At 39.1% G+C, this 18,534-nt stretch overlaps 1 pseudogene; it reads left to right on the top strand.

The window, feature by feature from the left end:
• The first annotated feature begins 15,349 nt into the window (after window positions 1-15,349).
• LOC129065323 (60S ribosomal protein L32-like) lies at window positions 15,350-15,792 on the top strand (annotated as a pseudogene).
• Window positions 15,793-18,534: the final 2,742 nt, after the last annotated feature.

Raw genomic sequence — 18,534 nt, 5'->3', positions numbered from 1 at the left:
ATTTACAATCACTCAAAAAATGTCATATTTAGGTATAAATTTAATAACATATGCAGAATCTACATGCTTATTTTAAAGTACTGATGAAACAATTTAAAGACCTAAAGAAAAGGACAGGCATACTAGAGACGTAAACTGTGAAATAGTCAAACAAGGAAAGTTGTCAATTTTCCCAAAAATTGACCCTAAAGGTTTTAATGCAATCCCTATCAAAACTCTAGCATGTTCTCTGCAGACATACACAAGATTATTCTGAAATTTCTATGGAAAGGCATAGTTCCGCGAAGAGCTAAAGGAATCCTGAAAAGGAAGAATGAAGTGGGATACTAAGACCTAATATTTACCTACAGTAATCAAAACAGTGTGCTATTAGGGGAGGCATAGACACATAGATTGACTGAACAGAACAGAGAACCCAGAAATACATCCATGCAAATATACCCAACTGATTTTTGATGAAGGGGCAAAAGACATTTACAGAGGACGAATAGACTTTTGAACAATTGTTTCTGGAGCAATTGGACAGTCATTCAAAAATAAGGATGTTGCCCTAAACCGCACTCAAAATAGATCATACACTAAAATGTAAAACATAAAACTATACAATTTTCAGAATAAAATAGGAAAAGATTTTCAGGATCTAAGAACAGAGAGTTGCAGGGAGTTTAGACTTGACACCAAAAGCACCAGTCATAAGACAAAAAAAATGGATACCTTGGACTTTATCAAAATTGAAAACTCTTTGTCTCTGAACACCCCTATTAAGAATCTGAAAACAACCTACACAGTGGGAGAAATATCTGCAACCACACATCCAACATGAAATATGTATCTAGAATATATAAAGAACTCTTAAATTTCAACAATAAGAAAACAAAAAATCCAGTTAGAAAATGGGCTAAAGGTATATGCAGACAAACCACTTAAGAGGATATACAGATGGCAAATGAACACACGAGAAGATAGTGAATATCATTAGCCCTTAAGGAAATGCAAATTAAAGCCTCAATGAGATATCAGTACACACCTATCAGAATGACCAAAATAAAAAATAGTCAAAACAACAAAGGCTGCTGAGGATGTGGAGAAATTGCATGACTGATACAGTGTTGTTGACAAAGTAAAATGGCACAGCTACTGTGGAAAACATTTTGGCATTTTTTATAAAATTAAATATGCAATCATATATAACCCAGCAATTGCACCGTTAGGAATTCACCACAGACAAATGAAAATCATACTCACCCAAAGACCTATAAAAGAATTGTTCAAGTGACTTAACTCGTAATAGCCAAGAACTAGAAACAGCCCAGATGTCCATTACGGGGTGAATGGTTAACAAACTCTATATCCATCCAGAGAAATACTACTCAGCAACCTGATTTTTTAAATAATAACAATCACATAGTATTTCTTGTCAACTGGTGTTAATATAGATAATATGGGTAATCAAAGGGATATGAATAAATGTTTAAAAACTATACCCCCAACAAAGAACACCTAAAAAAATGGAAACTGTATTGTTTCTCAACAATTTCTCATGTCATTAAGTCATTTCTACTTGGAGACACTTTGCAGTAGAGTAATATTACCTCCTCTTAGCTTTTCATGACTTTGTTTCAGAATGAACCCCCCCTGCATCATCTCATACGAGGTTCATATACTCATCAAAACCAATGATACAGCCTTCTCCCTGCACACTGCCTTGCTGACACGGCCACTGCTGAATCCGAGATCTATTCTGCAAGTGTCTGAGGATACCTTCTGCACTTTCTGGCCCTGACTATGATGCACCATGGTGGAAGCTGCCAAGAAACCTTATTTTTTAAATGTTTAAAAGTTGCAACATATTTTGGAACCCACAGGTCCACTACAGGTAATTTTAGGACAACGATAATAAAAGCTCAGATTTATTGTCATTACAAGCAAAACACGATTAAGCTCTTTGTGAATATTTTATCTCGATGAATTCCTACATCGTACTTAATCTTTGCGAGTTCAATGTTATTGTTATCCTATTTTCCTTTTTACTATTTATTATTGTTTGATGAGAAACCAGGCTCAGGATTTAATGACTGATAGGATTTGATCCCGGTGTGTCTTTATGGGAGATCTGCCATAGAAGAGAGTTGAAGGCACTTAAAACATAATTTTCCCCAAAGTGTTACTATAGTTTCCTGTGGATGTAAAATCAAACAGTGAGCAGCAATGCATTAGGATGTCTCCAGTAAAACATCTCCTACTGGAATCCTTACTGTAAAGACATCCCTACATGAGACCTTCTGTCAGAGTTGGTGAGAGTCCAGTCCACGGCTTATGAAAGCAAATACTTTGAAAGAGCATGTCACTGTAGTGTTTCTGACTTGAGACAAATGGTCTTCAGTAAACAGTAAGAGGAAGAGCGCTCTCAGATACTGAACCCCCTCAAGTCCTGACTGCGACCTCTGCGACCTCTGCGAAGGCAGCACGGCCCCCCGCCAGCCACTGGCAGCCCCTCCGCCGAGGGGCGCGGGTAGCCGCTCCGGCTGCCTTCGCAGCTTGTCCCGCTAATGAATGGCTCTTCTGCAAAGCGCAGAGCTGGGGCTGCTCGTGGATGAGGAGCAGAAGCGCCTGCGCACTTCTGCTGCTTCTCTTTTATTACGTGGGGAAGCTCCCTGGGCCTGAAGATCCGGTCTGCATAATTTATTAATAATTTGAAAAAAAACTAATTAAGTTTGTGTGTGATTCTAAAGTTAGAGCTTCTACAGCAACCCAGAGGAATACAAGTATAAGAGGAAACACTTCGAAAGATACCGAGTCTGAATTTCCCCAGTCCCATCCCCCCCGTATGTCCTTCACGTCCCTGATTCTTCATTTCTTTCTCTGCCCCCCCCCCAGCCTTTGCCTCTTCCTTCCTTCCCTCCCTCCCTCGCTCCCTCTAAGAGGAAACTAAGAATGAGGAGATATGAGTAATTTGTCCACAGGCGCTAAGTCAGTGGCAAAGCCAGGGCTGCAACTCAGACAGCAAATTATGACGAAGGAGCACAGAAAGGGAAGGACGTGGGGCGGCACGTGCATTCTGAAGCCTGCAGCTGGCCCCACGGTATCTGGCCTCTGTGCTATTATTGGCTGTCCCTCCAAGGTCCACGGTGGCTACGTGGGACTCAGTGTGCATAGCTGGGAACGGAACGTGTAGATGGTGCTGGTGATATTGGTGGTTTGGAAGAGCTGATGCTCCCTTTTAAATCCCTTGGTCGTCAGAGCTATTTCTATTTAATGTTTCAAATCACAGTCCAACCCCAGTCATCCCAGGCTAATAAGTGACGTTAGGTTTCCTTAACCTGTTCCTTTCGGCCAGAGAGCCCATGAAAAGCTGAGAGCTCTTCATTTAAAACGAAGCCTCTAGGCCACAGGATCACCATCTGCGCCTAACTCTGCAATTCCTTCCAGTTAAACTACGGGCCCAATGAGAATTTCAAGGCCAATTCAAGTGTGCTGGTCGGAGCTGTACAATTTTCTGGCCCTAATCAACATATGCAGAACATATGCAGCTTTTCCTGGGATGGCTTGATGTAATCGATGACTGACTTTTCCGGCGTACCTTTTTCTGCCTCCTTTTCTTCCTTGCAAATGTGAGATTCAGTAAGAAGTTCAGTCTGAGTGCAAACATGGCTACTTTACCCATTTCTGCTTTTCACAAAAGAATGCCACCAGAATGTTCCCTTCTTAGACTCGTTTCTCCAGAGTATACGCTACTCGGTAAGGTAGGTAATAGTAGTAGCTATTATCCCAATCAGTACTTACTATGTGCTAGACACTGTGCTAAACCTGGATTAATTCAGTTAATTTTCATGAAGCATGTTCTATTATTAAAACGCAAACGGACACACTAAGGCTCAAAGATGTTAAGTAATTTGCCCAAGGCCACAGGGTTAATAAGTGGGAGTAGCAGGGTTTGAACCCATGTTTGCTGGGTTGTAAAGTCATCTTTGCTCCTAAGGAGGATGGTACACCACCTTGAAGTCTTGCAGCAAAGAACACGCAGCAAATGGAGCCTCAGCACTTAGCAGCGGTAAAAGGCCCTCACTGCGTGCAGTTCCCCACCGAAGAGTGGGCCCAAGGGAAATCCCCGCGCAATACATGTTGAAGAATCACGATGAAAACTAGTTTTAATTTTAGAGAAGCTATAAATAAAAATGAAGCACATTTAGGTTTTAAAAAATCTTTAAAATGATTATTATTGCCCAGTTTTATTAATAACAAGAGTAGTTCGGTTAAAGTTATAAAACCTGAGTGAGGTTTTTTCTGCACATATTTCTTACTTGCTGAAGCAGTCTTTTTTTTAATAAGGCAGGAGCTAAAAGCATACCAGAGTAAAAGAAAACTCTAAATATTAAAATGCAAAACTATTATGGCAAGAGTACAAACTTGTCTCAACGAATTGCTTGGCTTTAAAATCTGCAATAACTGAATTTTCATATTAAAGGTTTATTTTAAGAAAAGTCCAATTCCATTCAGTGTGAATACAGTTCTTACAGTAACAGCCTGTCTTTCACAGTTAATTGCTGCTTGTCTCCTTGGATATAATCATTTGCATAATTGTGATTCTTTTCAATAATAAAAAAGGATTATATAATCTTGGAGAAGCAAACATCATAAAATTTAAATGTACATGAAATTAAAGGAATAAATGTTCCATGGTAACAGAACTATTACCATCTACCCAAAGAATAAAGTATTTAATATTATAGCCTATGCATTAATAGAAAATCATTTTAGATTACACTACTCTTGAAATGTCATTCAAATTTAAAATTTTCTCTCATTTTGAAATTACAGTATTGAAAGGAAGATCAGCGCTACCATCCATAAGATAATGTTTATAGTAAGTTAGGGCAGGAAGCAGGAAGCAGATGTTTCAGTAACTTTAGAAGATGGGGCCAAGTAGAACCAGTCCAGGCGGATCCAAGCTGGGCAACACATGCGCTCTTTACTTGACCGCGGTGTTCCGTCCTCCTGGAAACACCTCAAAACTAGCACTCGGCCGTCCAACAGCGCCTCGGCCTCTACCCCCTGTCACTGGTGCTTGCACTGAGGAGTGCCACAGCTGTGTCACAGCTACCGGCCTGCCCCTCATGAAACTGCTGGTGATGGCGCCAGCGATCTGACTGTGCCCTTGACAGACATGGTGCCAAATCACCCAGTTTCCACGCACAGCATCACCTGCAGATGATTTTCCTTGACGGAATCACTTGCTTTCGAGTCACAGAAACCGGTTGGCATATAAATTTTGGCAAAGAGTAAGGGGAAGAAATGCCTCATAAAGCATTAGTTTGTAGAACTCTAGAGACTCGCAAGAAGGCGGAGGAGGGAAGTCACGCTGACCTCCTCCCAGGACCAATCTGGAATGACAACTACATTGTGGAGAAATCACCCACAACAAACAACTGAATGATAGCGAGACAGGAGCCTTACAACCTCGGACAGACGGAAGAATCGGCTTCAGCGCAACCTGAGCGGTAAGAAGAGCGGTGGAGACGCGAGAAGGCGGGCAGGGCGCCCATGGGCGGCAGCGTCTGAGAGGTAACTAAGCAACGGGTGGGACCCCCTGAGAAGTGTGGGGTCTGAACCCTCAGCGGGGACCCCCAGCCTAGAGCACCAGGGCCCAGAGAGTACACAGATAACAGCCAGAATTCTGTAAAGCTCCTTCCTTCTCGCATGAACTGTCCTGGCAGCATGAGACGAGCCTCAGCAGCGCCCTGGCTGGCGAGGTGCACGAAAGCCGAGACTTGCTGCTTTTGCCAGGGCCTCGCTTGCCGAGCCCCGGATAAATAGGAATGAAGGCCTAGAATAAATACGTGAACAAACAATACGTAAACTCTGCAGGTTCTTATATCCCAGAATCACTATGTGTCCTAATATATGTATGGTTTACAGTACAGACTGTGAAGGGAGAAAGACTTGAATGACTTCAGTCCCTTAGAACCTCTGCCCCTTACTTTTCTATGTACAATGGGCATAACAGGAGCATGTATTTTACAGAGATGTGCTGAGTATTAAACGAAGTAATACATGCATCTGAAACTCTTCGCATGGCTCCTGACACAGGGACACATACATTAACTGTGATTAGTAACATTATCATTATTACTATCGTTGAGGTCAGCATCTGATCTTGTATGCAAATACCGAACTCATAAAATTCCTTTCAAAAATTGTACAAATAAGATAAAATCACCATTCTCTCTCCATTTTATAAAAATCATCATTCAGAGAAATGCATTGATTTCACTTTCCATTTATTTGTACAGATCTATCTATTCACTTCTGCGATGGACAAAAGAGGTGTGCACACATTCACATGGTTTCTCTTTTGCTGTTTGTCCTTTTTGTCCTCCATATTCCCACAGCTTGGAACAGGAAGAGAATGCATTTCTGTAACACGACTTTCTTGGGAAATGGATTATTCATGAAATATAAACACCTCAAGGATTCGGCAGAAAAGCACTTATATATGTTTCATTGATTTGAAAAGGAAACCGACCTCAAAGTCATGTCTGCGTGGGCCCCAGAAATTGTTGTATTTCTACAAAGAAGAAATTCTTTGCCTTCTTTTCAAATAAAGCTATATCCTTGATATGCCATTTTTATGTCTGAATCACTGGGTAAAATCCTAAAACTTTTGAGACATCGGGGGGAATGTTTATTCCTCAATACTCCAGTTCCTCTGAGTAGGGACCAAACCTCTGGGCTTCTTGCCCCACCCCTTCCTCCTCTCAAAATATAGCCATTGGTCCAAAATTAGATAAGCGGGTCCAATAATGTAAATCTGTTAGCGTTCTCTTTCCTACTCACGCCGACCATGCAAGGCAGCGACTGGAAGCAAGCGAGGTCCTCTGCCAGAGTCCAATTCATCCTCAACGGGGCAGCTCTAAGATGAGGCTGGTGGGCGCTAAACCCCTGCCTCAATACAACTTAGTAATAAATGTGGTGCTTTGATCTCTACCTTGTGGGCATTATGTTTACTGTTCATTTAGTTTTGAATGTGGCTCAATAACAAGTACGTCTTCCTTTCACCTAGATATCTGGAACTTTATTTCTGCAAATGAGTTCCACTCTGATTCCTTCTCTCTGTGTGGCTCTAGGGTAGGAACATAGGAACACTGTCATTCCTTCTGGCCACTGTGCTCGAAATCATCGCTCTAGCCGAAGCCTCTGCAGGTTCTCATCTTCCCATGCATGACTAAGGCACGTGCCTGATGTTTGTGCAAGTGCAGAGAGCTCAGCTCTTATGAGGGAGAAAAACCAGCACCTACAGCCTATGTGATGCCCATAGTTAAGAAAGGGTTCTGCGCTCTTTTTGCAATAGGAAATGAAAGCTATTATGGCTGTGTATGACTTCAAAGCCCCTTGCCTCCAAATGAGTAGTTTGTTTGAAGATGAAAATTAAGAAAAATGATAGACAAAAAAAAAAGATGGTATCTGCACTTTCCAAGGACAAATCTGTCTGACTGCAGAGGCTACACTCCTAAAACATGTATTGTCTCTTCCTCATATCTTCCCAGAAACAGAAGCTCCTGGTTTAAAGAAAAAAAATGTTACAGGAAAGATTTTTCTGGGTTTAAAATGCAGTAAGATATTCGAGGGTCTTCTGCCCTCCAAAACAAGCCATCTAAAAGCCTAAGCCCACTGTGATAGCACATATCTTAAATTTATTCAAAGAAAAGAAAACTATATTTAAAATCAAAGGAGTAGCTTCTCATCACCACCAACAAATGGACAAAGGAGGGAAGTACCAGAAGCCCAAATACTTCACCTAGCATATTATGATCGATCAAGTCACTTTGCAGTGTGGGGAGTGTTTTATTGACTGGTGATTTATATAAAATATCAGCCTAAGACCAAAAAGGAAGGAAAACACTATAGAGGCAATAAAGGAACAAAAGAGAAAAATTAGGTATATTGGCAGCGGTTTGAAGCAGTTGGGAGGTGAGAATAGCAAAAAGCAGCCTATATATCACAAAGAAGAGAGTCAACAATAGAGAGAGAAAAGATACAACCTGCTTGGCACTGCAGTTAGGGGTAGCACAATGAATGAGTCCCGGCACTTCATTAATGTCACTTTGGATATGAGGAGCATATAATGTCACCTGGAATCTCCATGGGCACAAACTGAACGACATTAGAATAAGCAACCAACCTCAAGCAACACCATGTGTGTGAGCAACACAGCTGAACTGAGTGCAGCGTGGAAATCATTCAACAACCTCCCTTCAATGAAGGGCAAAGAGCAGAACTGTAAAATGGTTAGAAGGGGAAAGGGAAAACAATCCGGAACTAAAAACACAGGAAAGGATTATAGATCTGAATGATACTTACAAAAAGAGATAACATTTATTGGCAATTTCCTAGGTGTCAGGTACACCGTTAAATGTTCTATTGCAATATATTATTTAGTGCAGCAAACCTGCAAGGTAAGTACTATTATTACACCCATTCTACAGAAGAGGAAACTGAATCATAGAAAAGTAACTGTCACTGCTCTGACTGCAGAGTTCACAATCTTAAATGCTGTATTTTTTCTCAGTGTCTTCCAAAAGTAAGAGTAGTGTTTGATTTTTAAAACAGATTTTGAGTCATTAAAACTGCGGATATTCACATTATAAGACCCAGGCCATATCCTGTGGGAACGCTTCTTAAAGGCCTCTTCTCTTTGTCCCATTGAGAAGGTGAAAGATTTTTATTAGGCAATATATTTGACCTAATTGTGTGACTTTTCAGAAGGATGACTTTGACATTTCGAAGTGAGATGGAGCATTAGAAGGCCACATATAGTTGGTATTATAAAAAAAGACAGCAATTTATGACGCTGCAAAAGAATGTAATTTTTTCCAGCAAAAAAAGACTCTGAAAAATTACCTGAATATATTACATATTTGCAATGCTGATAAAGCTGAACGGTGGCTGCAGTAGTTGCTAACTCTGAGTTTTGTGAGAGCCTGCCAAACACTCATTTCCCTCCACATCCACAACCTCCTCTGCACTCAGACGCATATGCACGCACACACACATCCGGTACAGGTGCATTGGCAAGCGTGGTAGGTCAGGACTTAAATACTGCGGTTAAGAAAAAGGGTCTCACCTCAGAAAGGACTCTGGGCGAACGAAGTGGGTTGTTGGTTCAGTCGGATCCCCTTTCAGAAGGAGGAACTTAAATTGAAAGCCCAGGCAAGGTTTTTACAGTGGCATGGGTGAGGAATTTCGAAAGTGGCTTCTGTATATTTCGGAGTTGAACAAATAATAAAATATATGGAGGATAATAGGAGCTCGCTTTCTCACTGTTAGAAGAGATACAAATATGAAAAGGAAGGATGCTAAAATGTTTCCTATTTTGCTGAACTGGAAGTAAAAGTACTAGTATGAAAGGGAGAGAAAGAGAGAGAGAAGCAAAATACCATAAACAATTGTTGAGTCTGGGTAAAGGCTATGTGAGAGTTGCTTGTACTCCTCTTACGACTTTTTGGTAAACAGAAATTTACACCAGAATAAACAGTTAAAACAGACTGAAACATCCTCACACAAGATAGTCAGGATTCCATCTTGGGACGTGAGTGCTTTTGACCATGCAACGTAGGAAGACACTGAACCTCGAATCCAGCCATACAGTGGATAATAAAGCAAGTGATTAACACCAGAGTGTTAAAAAGACCTCAGCAGACAAAACCAGAGTCCTAAGAGAACCAGCAGCCTGGCCAACTCAGTGCTGAGTAGGTCAATTACTAGTGTGAAGCTCTTTTTAGTCCTGCCATGTGACAGGTTCAATCCGAGATTCTGAACATACATGCCGGAGCCACGTGACCTTGCAATGCTGAGGTTCGGTGGCAGTTGTGTGCAGCTGCAGTGGCAGAGCCCGATTCAGCTGTAAGCTCCCAAGAAAGAGCACTTGGAAAATGGAGTCACCCTAGAGTTCTCCAAAACATCACACTGTGCCTCTTTCAACAGACCATAAGCCAACGCTTGGATGAAGAGAAACATTTTTTTCTTGTCCTATTATTTTTTGTGTCCTTTAGATCCAGAAAATAAGAAAGTAGCTACCTTTATACTCTCAGTTCTCAATTACAATTGCACTTTGGAAGATGCCTGTGCCCTACCCACAAAGGTTTATTTCATTTGTAAATAGATATTTTATAATATCCTCAGACAGTTCTAACGTTCAGTCAGGGTTGAAAATTACTGGTCTACACATTGTCTCATAAAATATTGCTTGTGAACCACCTGTATCAGAATTATCTGGAGTATGTATTAAAAATGCAAAATCCTGATTCTACCCCACACCGACAAAATCAGAATTTGGGGGTGGGGCATTTTATAGCCCGTTCCCAAGTGACACTTTTAGTTCATTGCGTGTGAAAACCACTGAACTGGACTGTTAAAGAGCTCACTTTTAAGTTTCCAGGAAAACTTTTCCAGGAAACTTTTTTTTTTTTACCACCTCTCTGTTCCCAGAATGTTACCTCACTAGCCCTATGACACAAGGCGATTTTCAGAGTGTGATATATTATGGCAGAAAAAATTTCTTGGGAAAGTTGACACGTTATGCAGGGATGATGCAAGACTCTGCTTTTAACATATAATATAGACATTTTAATATGTCATTGCTTGGGGTTCTATTAGAACTCAAATATCATAGAAGGCAGAGATGTGTTCTTTTATCTGTGGGACTGCTGCCACCTGATAGTGATGAGGGTATATCTTTGTCTTGAGATATACCCTCCAGCAGAGCACAATTTCACAAATTCTTGAAATGGTGATGGCGGATTTTTCCTGTGTTCTGGTAGCAAATAATGTAAGAGAATTACATATCAGCCGATGAAGATAAGTCCATGAGGTATTCTGTACAGGATGAAGAAATAAGAGACAGTGTTCTGAAATCTACAGCTAGGTCAAGAGGAAATTAAGATGCTGAAGACAACCACTTGGTTTTAGCATTCAGTCCACTAATTAATATAATTAATTATGCATAAAGATAGCTGTATTATAATACTCAGGATGTTCATTTGTGGAACCTCTATGCAGAGAGGTAAGAGACTGAAACCAACACTTATTTTCAAGTCTTAAATGATGACTGAGTCATTAATAAAAATCAGATGACAGCAAAATATAATGAGGTAGTAAAAATGTGCACCACATTTTTGGAAACTTTTACAAAATGAAATCAGTTAAATAAAGCTCTGGCACTCAGAGAGTTAACTTCTGTTCTACAGAAATCTTAGTTATGCCAAATGTCTTGTCCTCCCCTTAGTTCTTGGGGTATAAATTTCATAAACTGAGCGAAGAGAACACACTGGGATCAGCTCTTCTCACTCTCACCAAGTAATTGCGCTTCCTTGGCTGCATCTGGCTGCATTGCTGTGTCCTAAGAAACCAACTGGTTTAACTCTTATTTATGCTCTAAAGAGTTAGGCAACGTACAAACACATTTAACATTCTCCCCAGTATTTCAGTTCCATGTAACTCCATCTGGGAATTGTCATAAAGAAAAATGAACAAGTTTGGAATCATTATCTTTAGATTTCTGTTACCCCAAGTATATTTTTCTTTTATTTAACACTATGCAATGTTGATAAATTTCAGCCCATAAACTGGGAGGAGGTGAACTGGGATTTATGATGTAAAATGCAAACAAACTTTATAGCAATTCAAACACATTTTTATTTATTGTGCTTATGATGTGTAAAATATTATTCTAGGACACTGGACACCAGTCTTCCATTCCAATGAATACATTGTTTATGAAGCTAGGTAGATGATTAATCTTTTGTAACATGCATAATCTGTTTTCAGGCAGAGAGTTTTAAGTAAAACTATGTAAATGTACACATGCGAATTGCCTACATATGTACATTTATAGTGGATATTCAGTGATAGACAAAAATATGGATTGAAACATTCATGGAACGGAAAACTAGTGAGGAGTTGGAAAAAGCAGCACTCAATCAAGTATAGGTCAGCGTATAGAATTAAGGCTCTTAAAGTTGATTAGATTCAAAATATTTTGAATGTTTTCAAGGGATAGAAAGTCCGGTGCCTTTAGCCAATAGTTCCATAAATAATTTAGGAAGGGAAACGGTTCATGACCATTAGCAGATGTTACCAGTCTAGCTTAGTCAGTCATAAGCCAGTTTGTTTGCTCCATCACCAAATGAGAAAAGAGCCTTTGCTTTCATTCGTTCAGCAAGCAGTTTATAAAAGACAAACAAGGACAGTATTAGACAGTTTCTAGAGTTAAAGAACAGGTCACAGGGGTTGGTAAAAAGGGATACTATGTACTCTGGCTAGTACTATGTACCTTGTGATGTCATTCATGTCCACTTGGCGTATGTTTTGTTTACCTCTTTTTTAAAGATTTGTTTTTATTGTGGTAAGAACACAGCATGAGTTTTACCCTGTTGAATTGTTAAGTGTACAATACAATATTGTCAGCTATAGGCATGAGATCTCTAGAACTTCTCTTGAATAACTGAAACTTTATACTCGCTGAATAGCAAAATGGAGAGTTGCTGTGTCGTTTACCTTTTAATAAAATCATATAGCAACACTGATTTCATATATAGTGTTCATCTCTTCAGTTGTGTACGTTAGAGCCACAAGCACTCTCTACAAGTAGCACGAGAGACACCAGCATCACGTAAAACCATTTCTCATTCAGAAAGTAAAGGTCCTGGCTTGGAATGCTAACAAAACCAGGGTGAACTTAGCAGATGCAATCAGATCTGAGGGGGTTCCGCATGGAAAGTGCTGGCGATGGCAACCATGAGTGATTAACAAAGGGATCCAGAAATATGGTTTTCTAAGAAACTTTCTTAGGCCTACACTGTAGTTATAACATATACCTGTGATTCATCATTTATACCCTCAGGGTTTTTGCAGTGCTTAAAGAAGGTAATGTGAACACAGAAGCAAAGACTAGAGTGATGTAGCCACAAGCCAAGGAATGCTGACAGCCACCAGAAGAGGTGAGGGACAGGAATTCCTTTGAGCCTGAAGAGGGCACGTGGCCTGGCCCACACTTTGATTTCACACTGATACTGAGTGCAACCTTCTGGCCTCCAGAAGGTCGAGAGAATAAATTTTCATTGGTTTACGCCACCAAGTTTCTGGTAATTTGTTGTGGCATTCACAGAAAACTTTATACAGATATTTAACATGAGCAACACCGGTCTGGGTGCTAAGTCACTACAAAGTCAGAAAAGTGGCAAAAGCTGAATTCCTAAGATCATAACCCTGAAACAACGCTGACTCAAATCTCAGGTGGTGACGACAGAAAAAAACAGGAGACTCTGCACACTTATTACTGTTCCTAAGGGTTATAATAATAATTTTATAAGAGCTCTAAAACCAGAATGAGGAAATAAATCTATTCATTCTTTCTTTTTCCACAGCTGTTAGCATTCAATATTTCTTATTTTACTTTGTCATGTTCTTTTCTCCCTCACAGAACTGTCTATGTACATGTAGAGTTTAACGAAGTATCTCAGTAGCAGCTATCAAAATAGCATTTTTCTTTGAAGATATTTCTCCCAGAAAAAGGGGTTATGGCTTTCAAAATTTGATAGCAGAATCAAAGTAAAAGATAAAAGCAAGGGCTAACCTAAGTTGCTTAAAGGAAGCAGTGTATATCTGCTGTATTTCTGACAAACTGTTGAAGATGTCACCCTGGAACTCAGGACCCAAGGTACTATCGTTGAGAAAAGAGACAGAGTTTGTATCTTTGGGGTAGAATCTTAGACGATTTATTGACAACATGACACTTCAAACCCAACTCAAAATTGCAAATACTTCAAAGGCTTCTATGAATTCTCTATGATACACAATTCCCTCTTTGTTCACACACGCGCGCGTCAGACATTCACTTATATTAGATAATACACAGTGGGCGGCAGATTACAATACGATACTTTTCTTTTGGATTTTTCGTATCTCATGACAAGGAAGTACCCTCTGATTAGAAGTGGAAAAGTTGCCAGATCAGCGCTGCTCAACCCTGACTGCATATTGGCATCACCCGGGAAATCTTAACAACGCTATGCCTAGGACCCAGCCATTGAAACCACTACCATTACAAGGAGCTACAAGGGAGCTACAAGGGAGATGTAAATGCATATACTATTACTTGTAACATGGACAAAATGAAATATTTTTCTTACTTTTAAAGTTAGCAGTTTGAAATGGATTTCAAAATGTTGGGAAAGGAAAATGTTTCTACTATATAGTTAACTTTTTTCCACTTAATTGTCTATAAATCTTACACTTAATATACTTTTATGAAAAGTAAAATTAAATTATTGCTGCCACCAACAGGGTGTTTGAATTTCCATTTGAACACAAGGCATATGCAAATTTAGGGATCAAAATTACAGGGATTAAAAGTACCTTTAGAAGTTCCTGACCATCCCCCAAATGCTATTCCTGTATAAAGGTACTGAATCTTCTGTGCACACCTTGTTTTAATGCCATGAAATGAATCTGATTAGGGAAAGATATGTGTCCCCAGATTCCAAAGGGCTATTTTTATTAATAATTAAATCATATAATTTTGTTTCTTTGTTTATATTCTTTGTTGTCCTACAATAAGTAAAATAATACCATTGGTCTGTTCAGCATGAAACAGAATCTTAAATAACTTAGTTCTCATATTTTATACATGTGGAAATTAAAATCCAAAGATCCAAAGTGGTTGGCCTAAGGTTACATAGCTCAATAACAACATAATTAGAACAAGAATCAAGTTCTCTTGAGTCCTTGTTCAGCGCACTCTATACCATAAATTAATATATATCAGCTAATTTTAAGAAATAGATTTATAACATGGTAAAGCACAACTGGCCTGTGCCTAAGCTGTTCCCTGGGATAGTACCATTAGAATGTTGCCATTTTTTTAAATTAAACATGATCCAAAAAAGTCATCCGTCTAGAAAGTGGGTATCTGTAAGGTGGTTTGACAAGGATTCTAAAATCCCTAAGTGAACCACTGTGCGTAACTTTTCTGACATGAAACTATCTACTTCAATCATCTATAAACTTGAAAAGCCCAAGAGGTATCTGATGGGTGAGTAGAAATGGATATTGACTTAGGTTTTAATGAAAAAGTTTCCCCACACTAGCTGATGATTCATGTGGTGAAATTTTTTTTGGGAGATCTCTGTCAGTCCATTCCTGCGAAGGTCACCACTCAATGGGTCAACATCATTTTGTTGACAATTTCTAATAGTATCAAATTGCATTGCTCACATCTTGTCACATAGAAGGAAATTTTTTTGGTGCACTATAAAGGTCTTTTGTGTTTATTATCATCATTCAAAAGACTCTCTTCCTCAGCGCTGTCTACGGAGGTGGCAGCCGTCTCTTACTCGGCACCATGGCTGCCCTCAGACCCCTCGTGAAACCCAAGATTGTCAAAAAGAGGACCAAGAAGTTCATTCGGCACCAGTCAGACTGATATGTCAAAATTAAGCGGAAATGGCGGAGACCCAGAGGCATTGACAATAGGGTGCGCAGAAGATTCAAGGGCCAGATCTTGATGCCCAACATTGGTTATGGGAGCAACAAGGAAACAAAGCATATGCTGCCCCGTGGTTTCCGAAAATTCTTGGTCCACAACGTCAAGGAGCTTGAAGTGCTGCTGATGTGCAACAAACCGTACTGTGCTGAGATTGCTCACAACGTCTCCTCGAAGAACCGCAAAGCCATTGTGGACAGAGCAGCTGAGACACCAATCCCAGTGCCAGGCTGCGCAGTGAAGAAAATGAGTAGACAGATTGTGTACACATTGTATTTGTGTTAATAAAACCTTAAAATTCTGAAAAAAAGAAAAAGAAAGGAGTTGCAATCCTTCCGGAATTTGACTACATCCATGGGATTATTTGATTCCCCGATACTGCTTGGTCAAAAATACTCTTTGACATATATTTAGTTTTTAAGTTAAAGTTGATTTTATGGAATTTGGGAGGCTATATCTGTTCATACACTGGAGTGTTGTAAAAGCATTCCTTAAAATTGTCTCCATTAAAAACCCAGTATCTCTTCAACATTAGAATTTTTACCTATTTTACAAAAGGGAAGTCTGAAAATATTAATCATCAACATCATGATAGTTTTTGTAACTGAATAATCAGTGGCGTGCTACTGCTCACTGCCCATAGTAAAAAAAACAAAAACAAAAAACCTATGGAGACAGAGTGGTGGAAAGGAAAGAGGAATTTTGTTCTGGATGGGCGCCCCCCTGCCTTCCCACATGGGTGATGGGCAGGACCTCCTGTCTGCGGAGGAGAAGGAAGGAACTCAGGTGGGTAAGGCGATGGAAGGCACTTAATAGAAAACCTTGGTTGATGAACTTAGGAAGACTCCCCAGTCTTAAAAATAAAACAGTCATACAATCACATGAGGAAGGTCATCGTAGCAAAATGAGGTGGAAAAGACAACAGTTTGGGAGGAACAGAAGCAGGCTCATGCAGCAGGCGTCAGAAGACATGAGTGGGTCAATCCTGACAGCGGCATTAACATTCTGTAATTCTAGTACTTTCTATATATACAAAAACTACCTTGCCTTTGTCCCGGCCAAAAACAACTAGAGCACCAATAAACTAGCTTGGGTTAAAAGATATGGAATGAGTAGAAATAGTTCTCTCATGTAGGCATATTCTGTATATAAAAATAAATGGAATAGAATAAATGAATATCTTCATCACGTCCATAAATACGCCATTTCAGAGGTTAAAATGTCATACTTAACAGTGATTATTATGAAGACATTTTCCGTATTACAAAAGCTTTGCACTTTAACAAGCATAGTAATGGTGCATTATTGATGCAGGTAGAATGTCCAATCTTCTAAAGAGACTGGGGACACAAAGATTATACCATTTTGTGCCAGGAGGCATCTGGGAAAATACATGGACTTTATAAACTGTCAATAAGTGGATTTCATACATTCATCATTTCACTCACAATTGATATTTTAACCATGAGACGAAAAACACAACATGGTTTTCAGATCGTAATATCTTGTTCTCTGTTCTAAGGATATTTACACAGTCCTACTTTGTAATATTTCTCTTAGAGACTATAGCAAGCCTCAAGTGAGAAAGAGAACACTGCTAGTATCTAGTATCACTGTTAATTAACTCATGTACAAAAATAAAAGATGATGAACTGGCTCCCTAGGAAGCAGTGAATAGGTTGAGTTCAGAGATAAATTACTAGGAGAAACCAGAACAAATATTGCCTGATTAATATTTACCATTATCTTGAATAGAAAACTTAAGCACTTAAAAAAAACTCATTTGATTCCTGTCTTCGTAGAGTTCTAAATCTACCACTCTCTGCCTTAATAAATAAAAAGAAGAGTCATTTAATTTAGAGCTTAGCAGAGAGAAGCCACTCTCCCATCAAACACTCCTTTCTCCATCTTGACGTCTTACTCTAACCCACTCGCTTTGCACATATCCTCTTTTTAATGTTCTTATTTCTTTTATTATATATAAACCTATCCAATTACATAACATTCTTCCATTTCCTTATGTATATGTGATCCAATTTTAATGTACATATATTTTATAGTCTTCATGACTGCCCTATGCAGTAGATTAAAAAGTTGTTCTTTTAACTCACAAATTCACTACTGGTGAAAATGCTGCTACCGTCTGTTTTACCTCCAGGCCACAGTGCACAATAAACCACAATAAAACCATTTGGACAGCCTCGAACTTTGCCCTATAGATTCGTTCTTATGAAATTCACTGGTCTGTTCCTTCACAGAATCATTAATAAAAATGTGTGCAGACCAAAATTTATATTCATTAAATAACTATTTATTTTTTTAATGTCCCATTCCATTTTGTCAAACAATCATGCGGTAGCTTAAGATATTCTTAAACAGAACTTTCTAAACTATCAAGGATGCGTGCTGAATGGGTTTCTCATCTCTAAAGTAGATTGTCTTTATTAGCAAGTCTCTACACTTTTGCTGACTCACACTAATTTTCAGTTCTACACTTTGGATCTTTCAACATTCTCTAAATTAGACGGGTTCACCTCATGGCTACCTTACACTCCAGTAAACAAATGTGATGTAATTTTAGTTTACATAAGTCTGTCCTCATTAAATTTATGCAAGGAATGTACATTAAGTTTTGGGGTTAAGAGATGTTACCAATGGAGTTGAGCTAGAAAACATTAATGATATTCCAAATTAGCTTGAACTTCCAATAATTCAGTATAGGTTGGTAGTTGCCTAACAAAGTAGGGAGAATATTTTTAGAGGTGCTTCATAAGAGCAATACACTAATATATTAAACGATGTGATATTGTCTATAAAAGTGGACTCAAGCTTTCTTTGGAAAATAACTTGAGAACATTTTCCTGGTTATCTACCATATATTACTCACATTTCTGTCTCCAGTAATAATCGTAATAGCCACAAGATTTACTGAGCACTTACATGCTAGGGACAGTACTTTACATGTTTTACAGAATTCTCACAATTCCTCTGTGAAG

The sequence above is a fragment of the Pteronotus mesoamericanus genome, unplaced genomic scaffold (genome assembly GCF_021234165.1).
Source record: "Pteronotus mesoamericanus isolate MK-2021 breed Mesoamerican mustached bat unplaced genomic scaffold, CSHL_Meso_final contig_177, whole genome shotgun sequence".
Taxonomy (NCBI): Eukaryota; Metazoa; Chordata; class Mammalia; order Chiroptera; family Mormoopidae; genus Pteronotus; species Pteronotus mesoamericanus.
The sequence above is the reverse complement of the archived record's forward strand: the minus strand, read 5'-3'. Positions and strand labels throughout refer to the sequence as shown.